The sequence below is a fragment of the Coturnix japonica genome, unplaced genomic scaffold (genome assembly GCF_001577835.2).
Source record: "Coturnix japonica isolate 7356 unplaced genomic scaffold, Coturnix japonica 2.1 chrUnrandom473, whole genome shotgun sequence".
In the NCBI taxonomy this organism is placed as follows: domain Eukaryota; kingdom Metazoa; phylum Chordata; class Aves; order Galliformes; family Phasianidae; genus Coturnix; species Coturnix japonica.
The window spans coordinates 139,417-151,157 of record NW_015439876.1 but is presented as its reverse complement, the minus strand read 5'-3'; the positions used below and the strand labels follow the sequence as shown (position 1 = coordinate 151,157).

Here is an 11,741-nt window from a genome sequence, read left to right as displayed (position 1 = left end):
ATTGCAGTAAAAAATGGATAATCTCATGGTATTAAGGTACAGGCTTGCTATTTCTGCACTGAATTTGTTTTTATTTTACATGGCTGTGATCTGAAAGTTGCTTGAAACGCAGGCACCTAGGCACTGTTGTGTAACTGAATTTCACACGATAGGTCCTGAAATATCCTGGAATCAAAAACTCTGACTTGTTTTAAGTCTGCTGCTTGAGTCTAATCAGGGTCATAGTGTCTGTGTGCAGTGTTTCTTTCCCTGTAATGCTCCACATCATTTCATTTTGGGAATATTGAAGGAAATGGACTATGTGCCATAACTGTTGTTAGAACAAAGTATGTCTGGTGTGATCTTATGCATAGGTTCTGTAACTGCTCTTCACAGCTCAGGTGTTTGACCTTCCTTTTGGTGAAGTGATGAAATACTGCTGGTTTCTATTTGTGCTTCTAGGCACCTTGAAGCTCTTAGGAATAGAACAATTGTCTCCAGTTCTTTTCAATGATATCAGTAACAGCTCGAGTGTTGCTGCCCACTAGGTAGACCCAAAGAAGCAGATTACAGTGAAACAACACACGAGCTGGACCTGAATGAGGATCACTTTCAAGACAGTGGCTATGCTGCTTCAAGCCTACTTGCTTCTTCCTGCCGCCACTCTATTACCAAGTATCAACAACCTTTCATGATTCAACTTGCAAATGTTTGAAACTAACCCTTGTGTTTCTATGCCTTCCTAGGTGATTCGAGCCCTTGTCAACCCCAAAGATCCAAACCAAGCAGTGTCTTTCCATCAATGGCATCTGACTAAGTTCTAAAACTTGCTCATCCCAGTTCACTTCAACAAGTTCCACCAATTCAAGCAATGCAGTTCTGAGATCCTGTGTATGTTAGGCAGATAGAATTGAACAGTGCAGAAATAATCTCTGACAGCTTTAAGAGCTCCGTTCTGCTTACAAACCCTCAGTCCAAAATTATTCGCAGTTTTAAGGAAATGAACACCTGAAGCAGTTGGATCATCTGCCATTTGCTGCATTCTGCTTCTTGGCATCATGATTAGCACAAAGGGTTTTCTGCTGTCCTGCAGAGATGGACAAAGTCCTGCTTACAAATGGACCAAGTTTCAGTGTACAGCAGAGTTTGTACCAGACTAAAAAGCCACGTCATTCAATTCATGTGCTCAGGTTGTTATGCACTCCGAAAGGAAACAGAACTAAGTGTTGAATTCTGAAGGCAATCTGTGGGGTCCTACATTACCTCCTGATTCTGGAAGAGGAAATTCTAATAGCAAATGCAGAACTTTGCTCTTCGTAGACATGAGAAGAGCTGACATTTAGGAAAATTCATTTCTGGTAAATCAAATGAGGTGTCTATATTTTTACTACAGATAGTATAGGGAGCAGTCAGTTGAAGAACCAGATACAAAAACTGCAGCCCATTGGCAAGAAAATACTTCTCCTTAAATTCTGTATGGTATCATGGTATAGAATCAGTCTACAGTGCCACATAGGCCAACCAAGCGTAGAACCAAATCCACAAAATACTGGTAGACAAAGCAGCAAAAACAGGGACAATATTCAGCAGACAGGCCTTTCTACCCACAGCTCAGCATGTTCTGCCATCTGAAAAGCAAGGCCTCTTGTCAAGCTCAGCTATTTCCCTTCTCAGTGTATTCTAGCACCACTGATACCCACTGGTTCTCCTGTAGAGGCCATCCTATTGATCCATCATCCCAAAGGAAAAAACCGCATCACAGCAGCAGCATTACAGCCTACATCACACGCAATAGGAGCTTGGCCAAATACTGTACTACTTGCACTGTCGTAGAGACACATGGGAGCCACGAATAAGCAGGGAGCCAAAGCTCTTCGCATAACTCTGTATTCAGGACAGTCGCAACCTTTCTTCAAATTGGGGTCTCTCTTCTGAGAGCGAATCAATCGGGAATATGTCATCTGCTCGCTCCTCTTATAAGTGTGTTTTGCACTTAACACCACCATCCTCTCATAGACACCAGTTTATATTTACAAGTCTGTGGTTGTATCTTTTGCTTCATGCTCGAGGTGATAATAACCTCTTTATATTGCATCGCTAGCAGGAAAGCACTATAACGCTCTGCATCTTGCTGTAAGATCAACATAGATCTTGCCTCTCTCATGCTTGTGAAGAGTGCACCTACTCACTATAGCCGCCGAGCGAGACTTGTCCGAGCTGTAGATCGATAGCAACGAGACATAGGCACTGAATTCGAGCATGCCTTACCTTTGTAATCTAGTATCAGTGGAGAGTTGAGAGTGAGAGAGGTCGCTAAGAGATGACAAGAGTGCCTGAGTAACGATCTTGAGTTGTCAAACGGCCAGCTGAGGCCTCATGACTCCTACTACTGCTGAGCAGGGTGGAAAGCACAGGAGTGGGCACTGCCGTCCCACAAGCTGCACTTGGTTCTGGTCTAACGCGAGATTCTCGTGAGCCGCGTGCCGTTGTGTCCAATGTGCGTCCTGACGAGAGAGAGTGTTGCTAGCTAGCAGGAGCTGCGTCGCGAGGCCTATGGTGAACCTGGCTGGTTGGACGCACACGTGCGACTTCAAGGAGTCTAAGGCCCGTGCTGTCTCATTGATCACTCTTTTATTGTGTGAGGATTGTCACAACCATTCGAGATATCTGAATACGCACACATACATGTTCTCATCAAGATACTCCGATACCCAACTTATTAGTAAGCCTTGGTGACAGAGAAAATAGTGCGCAAGTGGTATGTAAAAGCAGCACGCCCTCGCTATGAAAACAAAAGACTCAAAAAGATTCTTGAGAAGCAACCCAAGTGGGACACGAGTAAGAGCACTTGTAGGAATTGCTCCGCCTTTAACAGCGATTCAAGAAGTACGAGGGCATCCCAAACCAGACCAGTTTGGACAGATTAACAACTGCAAGTAGTGGGTTCCAAAATTCCAGACATGAAATCAAAGCTGGAAAAACTCTTCACATTTTCATCTCTCAATTTTTAGTTCATTGTGCATTACAACGGAAACAATTCTTCACATACAACTTGGAAGCTAAAGACAAGTCTGACAAAACAGACTGCACAGAAATGATGGATAATTAACAGAGTAGTAGAAAGAGATCTCTGAAGTTGCTGTTTTGTAGAGCCCCAAAGCAGTCGCTTGAGGCAGTTCAGGATTAGCCAGAGACAAACCAGCCAGCTGTGTGAACTGAGACCAATTGCACTTTTCTAGTCTGTGGCCACTGACAGCTTCTGAGAGCTACCAAGCGATGCAACCTAGCAGAATTCAGAAGGGAAACCAAGAGAGCCTACCTGAGCTCCACTGCCTTTAAATGCTCTGTGGAGACATTTGGGTGATTTTGCATGGCTGAAGCAACTTTTTATTGCTTTGTATACACGTTGAAATGAGGCATGTATTACGGCAGTGTAAAACCAGTGGCTATGAAGAATACAAAATGAACAAGCTAAGACAGAAAGTGGAGAGCGGAAGTTATTTGAAATCTTCCCTTTCCCAGAATGTAGTAATCAAGCAAAAGTATTTACAAAGTCCAAGAAAAGGGGGATTGAGTTCGAACGAGGGGACAATCTAAGGCTTAACTATTGCAGAGGGGCTTGGGTAAGCAGGATGTCAGGTCAGATGAGAAAAGAATATTTTGAAACTCCATTGTCAGCGCTGTGGGGAACACTGGGCAAGGGACCAGCTGGAAACGGTTGCAGGCTGAAGTCAACGCACAGTTTGATGAACAGCTGTGTGCTTCCTGCTGGATTGTGGGCTTCTGAGAACATCCGACCCCGACAGCTCCAGAAATGTCTCACAAGAAGGAGGACAGACAGAGTAACTGCACGTCCTCAATTCTTTTAAGGTTCACGGAGAGCCTGATTCATTATGTACAGTGCGTCTGGGCTACACTAAGAAGTTACAAGCTGAAGAGGAATTGATTTGAATAATGACATTTTAGTAAAGAGCATTACAGTATTTTAAAAAAAAAGAATAAGATTTAATACATTACACTTATAAAAATCGATTGAAACAAAACAAAGAGTTTGCAACAGTAAAAAGCTGCATTACATGTCATGAATTCCAATAGACAGGCAATTCACTGCATTTGAAAAACATCTGGTCATCACTTCCCTCACAGCATTCTTGACTTCATGGTTCCTCATGCTGTAGATGAGGGGGTTTACTGCTGGAGGCACCACTGAGTACAGAAGTGCCACCATCAGGTCCATGGATGGGGAGGAAATGGACGGGGGCTTCAGGTAGGCAAAAAAGCCAGTGCTGAGAAACAGGGAGACCACGGCCAGGTGAGGGAGGCATGTGGAGAAGGCTTTGTGCCGTCCCTGCTCAGAGGGCATCCTCAGCACAGCAAGGAAGATCTGTACATAGGACACAACTAGAAAACAAAGCACCCAAGGCTAAACTGAACACTAAAAGATAAACACAACTTCCCGGAGATTGAGTCTGAGCAGGAGAGCTTGAGGATATGGGGGATTTCACAGAAAAACTGGTTCACAACATTGCCTCGGCAAGATGGCAGTGAACGTACTGGCCAGTGTGCAGCAGGGAATAGAGAAGCACATGCCCCAGGCAGCTGCTGCCATGGTGGGCACCAAGCTCTGCTGTCGCCATCATAGTGTCCCTGTAGTGCAGGGCTTGCAGATGGCAACATAGCGGTCCATAGACATGATGGGGAAAAGGAATACTCACTAGCTGAGAGGAAGAAGAAAATGAAAAAGACCTGCTGCAGCACATCCTGTGCGTAGGAGATGGCCCTGTTGTCCCAGAGGCGTTGGCCATGGCTTTGGGGAGCATAGGTGGTGAGAATACAAGCCCAGGTCAAGGAGGGCCAGGTTGAGGAGGAAGAAGTACGTATGGGGGTGTGCAGGACGGCGGTCCAAGGCTACTGCTGTGCTGATGAGGCCAGTTGCAGGAGGGCAGCCTAGGTCATGCCGAGAGCAGTATAGTGCAGGCATCGCAGCTGCCGCGTGTCGCCACATGCAGCATGCGGAACTCGCTGTATGGAGTGCTGTTTGGGCATCTGTTGTTTGTTGTGCTTGAGCTGCTCAAAATGCATGAAAAGATAATGAGCCGTCCAGACGATTCTCTTAAGACAGCTCCTCCTTGACTATAAGTATACGAAACTGTTTCATCCTACAACAGTGTAACATATAGTCACTCTACTTGCATGTTTAATTTCCATGTGTTCACCATTCCTTAAGCAGGAGCAGATTTGGAGCTCTAACCTTCTCTTTACTTTAATCTCTGTATCCAGACTCGGTGCCACTTCAAGTTTCAGTTTTAAAAAGCAACCTGGTTCACACAGGTTACGTTAAGGTGAATTTAATTTGTCTACTGAAATATGATTAATTTACAATTGGTTCTATCCTTGAGAAAGACGGAGACTGGAAAGCTAACATGTGTGACTGTCCAAAATCAAAGCAATTGACGAAGAAAATCGCAGAGCTGTGACAGCCCTTTTAATTTCTACTCCAATCATTTCTGTCTTCCTTAAGACAGGATAATGGAATAATCGCTAGCCTTGGCTCTCCTTCTTGCAAAGCACTATTACAAACATACTGTTGTGCTGGAGCTGTGATCCCTGCCAGGCAGCACTGTGGTCACAACCCTGCCGGGGTGCTCCTTCTCCCACATGTCCACTGCAGCGCCCGGCAGCCCCGGGGCCGGCGAGTGCTGAGTCTCTGGCAGGCTCGGAGTAGTCCCATACCCGGCACCAGCCCCCTGGGGACAGCAGGCCGTATGCTGCTTCTGCAGGACAGCCTTGGACCCACCGGCGCCTGCCGGCTGCACAGCCGCATCTGCTTGCTGGAACACACAGCCTTCAGGGCTGCGCTCTGGCGCAGCATCACGGAAGCCCTCAGTTAAAGCAGAAGTTCTTATCCACAGTAAAGGAATATGCAGTGCCTGCAGACAGATCTGCTACTGGATGTCACAGATTAAGTTAACCCTCTATGAAAAGCAGCTCATGCTCAGCATTTAGACTTACCGTGTCATGGTCTGTGAGCAGTGCTCCTGAAGTGAGCTCACAGCCAGCTCACACCGTACACATCCTGTAAGCTCTCTCCCCTTTCTCTCCTCTCCTTCTGTCAGCTGCAGGCTGTGCTGTGCACAAGAGCTGCTCCTGGACACAGCTGTCTCTCTACAGCACTGTCCACTTTTATGAGCTCACTGTGTCCCAGGAGTCTGGCCCAGCTCAGCAACTGAGGATGTCAGTTTTTATGTTTCCCACTCATCTCCATGGAGATTTTCCTGGGTGCTCATGGCCCACAGCTCCTGAGAGACAACAGTGTCATAACTGCTCTTTGAAATCTGCTCAATTATCCAGCAGTCAATTCCTGACATGAAGTGAGTCCTACCAGAAAATGTTTGATGAAACAATAAGGGCACCCAGAGAAGGACAAGGAGGGTTGGACTTCTGCTGTGCAGGGCAGTGATCCAGAGGAGGCAGTGCAGGTGCCTCTTACTCAGATAGAAATTCTGGGGCTGAAATGGGATTCAGCTCCCCACAGACCCGCAGGAGCTGGGATTCCTGTGGTTCAGCTCAGATGTGCACAAGGAGTTGTACAGTGTTGCTTTAATATCTTCTTTAAACCCAAATATAAATACACAGACAATAAATGTATTTTGGATTCTTCGTCTTTAAGCTCTCTCCAGATACCTCTCCATTTTGGTGAACAAGTTCTGAAAACGTGAAGAATATCACAGGAAGGCATAAGGCACAAGAGGATTTTAAGATTATAATGGGCCCCAGGGCGCATTTGATGCTGAGTCCATCAATCTCCAGTGCAGAGGGAAGTTTGCACAAAGTGCCTGGCAAGACAAAGTCAGAAGTAACAGTGAAGTTTCTTGGAGTATTAATGGGGGCCCACTGAGGGACATTAGCAAGCAAGATTCCCAAGGGACTTGTTAGAGAAGATAATTGGAAGCCCGGACTACAGTCAGGAAATGGCACAGGCATGGTGGTTCTGATGCTAAGCAACCCCTCCTTTGCCTTACAAAATAGACATGCCAAGCCCTGATACTCAGACCCTTGGCATGGAGATCTGGTTTCTCATGTTGGCTCAGGACCCTTCCTGATGCAGTGGGATGGAGGTCTGCATGATGTTAAATAAGAGACAAGGGGACAGAAGATTCCAGGCTCTGTATGGTGTGCAAGGATGCTGTGAAGTTCATGTCCCATGTGTGCCCTGTGTGTCATCACAGGATGTGGGGTTTGAGAAGGGCCCAGTCTGAGCAAGCAGTCAATCCCAATGAAACTCTGAACTTCAGATCTCTCAGTTCCAGTTCCCTCTTGTGCACACTCTCCCATAGTTTGATGTCCTTTATGTTCTGCAGTACCCAGAAGAGCACCCAGTGCTCCAGGTGAGGCTGTAGCAATGCAGAGCAGACAGGGACAATCCTTTCCCTCACCCAGCTGGCAATAACTTCCTTGATGTGCTCCAGAGGACTGCTGTCCTTCTGGCTGCCTGGGCACACTGCTGACTCACATTCAATTTGATGTTGAGCAGGACCCCCAATCCTTTTCAGTCAGACTGCCTGCCTAGCCTTCTACCCCTTCTCCATCTAAGCAACAGGTCTGAGACCTTGAAAACTGAAGGAGATAAGAACGGGGAGGCAATGGAGGTTCTGTCTAGGAGAGAGCCTAATGCAAGGCAGTCACTACCAAGCCTTGTGACTTCCTCTGCCATGAAAGAAAGAAGGGTGGTCGTGGTGGGTGACTCCCTTCTCAGAGGAATAGAGGGCCCCATATGCAGACTGGACCCGAGCCATCAGGAAGTTTTCTGCCTTCCTGGCTTCTGGTCAGGGGCATAACAAGGAAACTCCCAATGCTGGTTAGGTCCACTGATTATTTTCTACTACTCATTGTTTAGGTGGGCAGTGATGAAATTTCTTAGAGAAGCCTGCAAACTATGAAAAGAGATTTCATGAGTTTAGGCCATTTAGTTCACAGAGTGGGAGCTCAAGTGATTTTTTGTTCTATACCTTCAGGGGCAGTGAGGGACACGGAGCAGGCTTTTAAAGCATAAGCAATGAACAATTGTTTCGGAGGCTTGTGCTGAGCCAGAAACTTTGGGTTCTTTGATCACAGGGCACTTTACTTGGCCTGTGGCCTGTTATCCATGAATGGAACCCAACTGTCTCAAAGGGGGAAACTAATCCTAGTGCAGAAGATAAGAAGGGCTTATTGAAAGAGCTTTAAACTAGCTACGATGGGGGAGGGGTGTCACAGGTTTAACCGAAAATCTACCTGTGCCTGTGACAGAGGGGCAGCTGGCCCGCAGGGCCACTGGCTGAAAGAATAAAGGGAAAAAGGGAAGTTAGAAAAGAAAACAGCGGCAACAATCTAATGAGGCACACTTATTTACTAAAGACTATATCAAAATACAGAATATCACAATATAATACAATATAATAGAAATTAAGGCTAATGAATTAAGCAAAATAGGAAAGAGAGTGAGTCCCAAAACCGAGAGGCCTACTATAACTCCAGGCGAAACAGCTGGAATGCTCCCACATGCTCCCCCCTGCCCCGAGGATTCAAGAGAGCGAGTCCAGCCTGGGAGTGAGATTATATAGTGTCCTGGTCCCGTGACTTATCCGTGACCATGATGCTCTCTGGGATATGTAGCCTTCTTCTGTGAGCTGCACATTCGGTAAATTATCCATGATTTACATGATGTTATGATGTGGAATACTGATAGCAAAATTACAAAATTACAAAACCATGACATTCCACCCCTTATTCCACATCATTACATTATGCTTCATAAACACACACATATAGTTATGAGCAATCAGCGACCCTATTTTCTTTACAATTTATATCTATTTCATGAAAATCCTTAAGCTGAGAAGAAAACTCCATAACCTAATGCGCTATTATTTATTAATTTGAGAAAAATGGCAAAGCTGCCGGAAAAAGGAACATGGCAGCGGTGGAGGGGAAAGCAGCGCAAGTGGGGCGTCCCCCACATCAAGGTGCACTCATCCTTTCCCAGCCACCACAGCAGATTCCCTTTGAATTATACTTTCTTTCCATGTGTGCTCCACACATGTATTGCCAGTGCACGATATAGAGCCCAGATGGAAAAAACTTGCTTACAGAATGCCTATTTTAGGTATACAGAAAGTGTTTCCTTAACATTAATCCACCTATCTTAAGTTCTGTACCTAATTGGACATTTGTCATATATCTCTGAGGCTCTACTTACATATACAAGAAATTACTGGCTGCACTCCCCCAGCATCAAATTTCTTTGTGGTACACATTGGACATTCCCATTTTTGTGCAACACCCACCAAGTGCACCCAGGTCCCTGGGCAAAGACAGTACCCTGGAGAGGTTTGCCCTTTCCAGATGCTGGAAGGACCCAAACAACTTTTCCCAACACGCTCTTTATGTGTACTACAGGAACCTTATCTCCCTCTACAGTACGTAGGGAACTAGATTGGTTAGGTCCATTTACGATCACTAGATCCTTGAGTGTTGACCAACCAGGTGGCTTCTGCTAAATGGTTCTCCCAATTTTTATATGTTCCGCCACCCATTGCTTTCAACATAATTTTCAACAACCCGTTGAATCGTTCAATCTTACCAGAAGCTGGTGCATGATAGGGAATATGGTAAATCCACTCAATGCCATGATTTTTGGCCCAAGTGGTTACAAGGGAATTCTTGAAATTAGTTCCATTTTCTGATTCAATTCTTTCCGGAGTGCCATGCCGCCACAGGACTTGCTTCTCCAGCCTTAATATGGTGTTTCGGACGGTAGCATGGGGTACTGCATATGTTTTGAGCCACCCAGTGATTGCCTCCACCATGGTGAGTACATAACGCTTACCATTGCGAGATCGTGGCAAGGTGATATAATCAACCTGCCATGCCTCTCCATATTTATACTTCTGCTATTGCCCTTCCCCTAAAACAGGTTTCATCCTCTTGACTTGTTTAATTATGGCGCATGTTTCACAGTCATGAATAACCTGAGCAGTAGCAACCATAGTTAAGTCCACCCCTCGGTCTCTGGCCCACTTATATGTTGCATCCCTTCCTTGATGACCCAAAATCTCATGGGCCCACCGAGCTAGGAATAATTCACCTTTGTTCTGCAAGTGCAAGTCTATTTGAGCCACCTCAATTTTGGCAGCTCTATCAACCTGATGGTTATTTTTATGTTCTTCAGTAGCCTTACTTTTAGGCACATGAGCCTAAAAGTACATGGCGCATCTTCACTACAATGTTCCTTATTCGGGCAGCAATGTCTTTCCACAGTTCAGCAGCCCAAATAGGTTTACCCCTTCGTTGCCAGTTATCATCTTCCCACTGTTGCAAGCACTCCCATAAGGCATTTGCCATCATCCATGAATCAGTATAAAGATGAAGCAATGGCCACCTCTCCCGTTCAGCCACATCTAAAGCCATCTGAACAGCCTTTACCTTTGCAAACTGGCTTGATCCTCCTTTACTTTCACTGACCTCTGCAGCTTGTTGTGTGAAATCCTTTCTTAAATCCCAAATTTCACCTAGTTTTAAAGATCGATCAATAATGGTTGTGATACTTCGCTCGCCTCTTGCTCTATCAAGAGTCCCGGATGTTGATGGTGGCAACTGTGTTTATGAGGACCGCCAATTGGAGTTCTGGGGCCAAAAAGATCTCGCAAAGAAATACTAGCTTCTGGCTCCACTTCTCCTATTTCCTCTATTTCCTCCTGTTCATTCTCTCTTTTTTTCCTCTCTTCTAACTCCCTCTGCTCTTTTAACTCCTTCTGCTCTTCCAATTCCCTCCACTCTTCTAACTCCCCCTGCATTTTCTCTGAGTTGAAACTCGTTTTGTTTTTCGCCCTCTTACAGGGGCAACCAACATTTTATCTGGTGCCCTCGGTGGTTGATCAAGTTGGAATACATCCTGTTCAGACTTGAGGATGTCCCTCTTGGGCTGGAGGGTGCATAGCTTGGATCGGAGGATGCTGCACTCGAACTCGAGGGTGTCGAACTCAGCCCTGAGGACGTTGTACTTGGTCTGGAGAGTGTCGAACTCAGACTGGAGGGCTACGTGCTTGGACTGGAGAGTGTCGCGCTCGGATTGGAGGGTGTCGTACATGGACCAGAGTGTGTTACGATCGAACTTGAAGGCGCTGAACTCAGCCTTGAGGCCATTGTACATGGGCCAGAGGGTGTCTTGCTCGGATTGGAGGGTGTTACGCTTGGACTGGAGGATGTTATGCTCAGACTGGAGGGCGTAGTGCACAATCCAGAGGGTGTCGCACTCAGACTGGAGAGTGTTGCGCTGGGATTGGAGGGTGTCGCGCTCAGACTGGAGAGTGTCACACTCGGACTGGAGAGCGTTGTGCTCTGACTGGAGAGTGTCGAGTTTGAATTGCAGGGATTCTTTCTCATACCAGAATGTGTCTCGTTGATATAGAAGGTCTTCTCTCTCAGCTCTGAAACTCTCTTTCTCATACCATAATGTGTCTTGTTGTTGTAGGATGTTATTTCTCTCACCTAGGAGAATCTCCTTCTCGGCCCTGAGACTCTTTCCCAGCTTCAAAAACATTTTCTCTCTCCAGAATGGTATTTAATAAGGCCCGATAAGCATTAGCTAGGCCCAAAATCATTTGTGCCTCCTGAGATCTGCCTGAGCCACAGCATTCCTGCTTCAAATATGCAATCAAACTTTCAGGATTCTTCAAGTGTTCAGGAGTAAAACTCCATGACACTGAAGATGTCTGTCTTTT

General features: G+C 46.0%; 1 long non-coding RNA gene across 2 annotated transcripts in view; it reads right to left on the bottom strand.

The window, feature by feature from the left end:
- Positions 1-6,296, bottom strand: part of LOC107307043 — a 14,361-nt gene extending 8,065 nt beyond the window's left edge. Inside the window, exon 1 of one of the 2 annotated variants that reach the window (XR_001552328.2) lies at positions 5,992-6,296. This is a non-coding gene — a long non-coding RNA (uncharacterized LOC107307043). Of the gene's footprint in view, positions 1-987; positions 1,678-5,991 lie in introns of those variants that run through there. The other variant, XR_001552327.1, reaches the window with a different exon arrangement.
- Between the last annotated feature and the right edge of the window lie 5,445 nt (positions 6,297-11,741).